The sequence below is a fragment of the Pteropus vampyrus genome, unplaced genomic scaffold (assembly GCF_000151845.1).
Source record: "Pteropus vampyrus isolate Shadow unplaced genomic scaffold, Pvam_2.0 Scaffold24, whole genome shotgun sequence".
Classification (NCBI taxonomy): domain Eukaryota; kingdom Metazoa; phylum Chordata; class Mammalia; order Chiroptera; family Pteropodidae; genus Pteropus; species Pteropus vampyrus.
Window position 1 is genome coordinate 5,112,372 of NW_011888805.1, and position 2,547 is coordinate 5,114,918.

Consider the following 2,547-nt stretch of genomic DNA (forward strand, 5'->3'; position numbering starts at 1 on the left):
TGTCAATCTTTTGTCCCAGTCACACAGCTGAGCAGACTGCCTTGTCCGACCCTAAATAAGATTCCTCTGACTTCTCTGATTCCGTTTCTTCTCTTTTCTGTGCCTTTGGCTGACCCCAAATTTAGAAAACTTCATAACGTAATTTGGCCTCTAGATTTTCTTGAAAGTAAGCCTGTCCCTAATGACTGAGCTTACTCTGCACGCCTAAAATTCCAGCAAAGTCTGACCTCAAAAGCACTGCATCTGTTTCATTCCAATCAAGAATATGTCATTCCCATTTCTTTTTTCTTTTTTCTTTTTTCTTTTTTTTTAGGTGAGGCAACCTTTGGTTGACCTTACAGATTGCAAGGAATTTGTCAGCTTACAATTCCTTATTTTTTATTTTTTATGCCTACAGCCCTTGGTCTTCCTAGGTGGTCTCCCATCCAAGTACTAACCAGGCTGGACCTTGCTTAGCTTCCGAGTTCAGATGGGATTGGGCTTGTTCAGGGTGGCATGGCCATAGACTCCCATTTCTTTTAAGGATTCTTTGCCGCATAGAATACTTCTAGATGCAGCCAAATACAAAGGCCAATAAATATATGTAAACACACTTAACTTCACTAATCATCAGGGAGATGCTAATTAAAATTAAGAGAAGCCACTCTTTTGTCTAACGGATTACCCTAAATTTAAAAGGTTGATAATATCCAAAGCCAGCATGGATGTGGAAAAACACTCATATATTTTTGATGGGAGCAGATATTGATAACCATCTTTCGATGCCCAATTAACAGGGCCAGTCAAAATTTGCGAGTTTATTTGGGTTGTTTTCTGTTGTTTTATAATTATTTTTTGAATTTTTGTATCTTTCCTTTCTTTCTGTATTAGTCAGCGTTCTGCAGAGAAACAGAACCAATAGGATACAGACAGATAGATGATAGATAGATAGATAGATAGATAGATAGATAGATAGATAGATAGATAGATTAGATAGATAGATGAGATTTATTATAAGACTTGGCGTATGTGATTGTGGAGCGCCATGATCTGCCATTTGCAAACTGGAGAACCAGCAAAGCTAGTGGTTGAGTCCAAATGCCTGAGAATTAGGGGGCCAATGACATAAGTCCCAGTCAGAGTCTGAAGGTGTCAGAAGCAGAAGCATTGATGTCCTAGAGCACCTGAAGATGGATGTCCCGGCTCAAGTAAAAAGAACGAATTCCTCCTTCCTCTTCCTTTTATGTTCTATTTAGGCCCTCAAGAGGTTGGATGAGGCCCACATTGGTGAGGAAGGCGTGCTTTGTCCAGTCTGCTGATCCCAGTGCTAACCTCATCCAGAAACGCCCTCACAGACACACCCAGAAGTAATGTTTTACCAGCTAGCTATCTGGGCATCCCTTAGCCCAGTCACGTTGATAACACAAAGTTCACTGTCACTCTTTCTTTCTTTTTTGCTTTTTATATTTCACATCTTGATGGCTGAAATTTATTTCTTTAGGAGAATCTTCTTATGATGCTTATCCTTCACCTACTTTCACCTATGTTCCTTTTAGCCTTGCTTGCTTTAATAAGAGGGAAGGAAGCACCTATAACCAGGTTTTTTTTTTTTTTTTTTTTTTAAGATGCTTTACTGGGAACAACCATCATTCTTGAGGCCAAAAATAAATGGTAGATGTATCTACAAGGATAGGAATTAGCAGATGCGGTGAGACACCTCAAGCGTGGCTGACTCCATGCCCTTCTAGGGGGCAGCCCTGGGTTCTACTCCTATCTTCTCTTTATCCACGGCCTGTCCAGCTCCTGGATCTCTTCTCTTTAGAGAGCATCCAGGGCTGTCACTAGCCCATTTGGGGCTTTGTGTGAGTTACAAGAAAACATCACCTTTGGGGTATAAGTGACCCCACTAGCCAGTGCTTGGGCGCAGATGCTGTCTGTGATTTGGGGAAAGGATTTAGCTCTATTTGCAGAGTAGAGCAAGGGCTTGATTCCAGCCTCCCTCCGTTTACTCGTTGGGCCAGGCATCCTTATGCAGGGCACTGCCTACCCAACCTTCCCCGAGGCCCCACAAATGATGCTGAGTTTATCCTTCAGATCTGGCATTTGGGAGATTGTTATTTTGCTTGAGCTGTAAGGTTATGGTTCTCAGCCTTCTTTCCTACCTCAATCCGGGTTTTAGAGTTTGGGGCAGGATGCTAGATAGGTTTGTTTGGGGTATGGTCATTTATTTTATTGAAGACAGAGTTTACTTCAGTGAGTTTTAAGAGAGAGGAGTAAAGGCTCTGCACCCTCTACCACATTTAACCAGAAGTTTAATTCCAGAAATGGAATATTACAACTAATTTAAAATTGTTTTACATTTTATACTCCCTTTTGACGCTGACTCACTCATTCGTAATTGGTTTGTGTTAGCCATGTGCACTCTCCACAGAGAGAATATGTACTTAGCTTGCTAAAGTTACCCGGTATTGTTCAAAAACACTTTCTTTTTCTTGGCCAGCAAAACGTTTCCCAGTCATCTTCTGTTCTTGTATTCTCTTCAGTATGCTTTTGCAGTTTCCCAAGAAC

General features: G+C 41.2%; 1 pseudogene; it reads right to left on the minus strand.

The window, feature by feature from the left end:
• Positions 1-388: 388 nt before the first annotated feature.
• Positions 389-507, minus strand: LOC111737249 (annotated as a pseudogene).
• Positions 508-2,547: the final 2,040 nt, after the last annotated feature.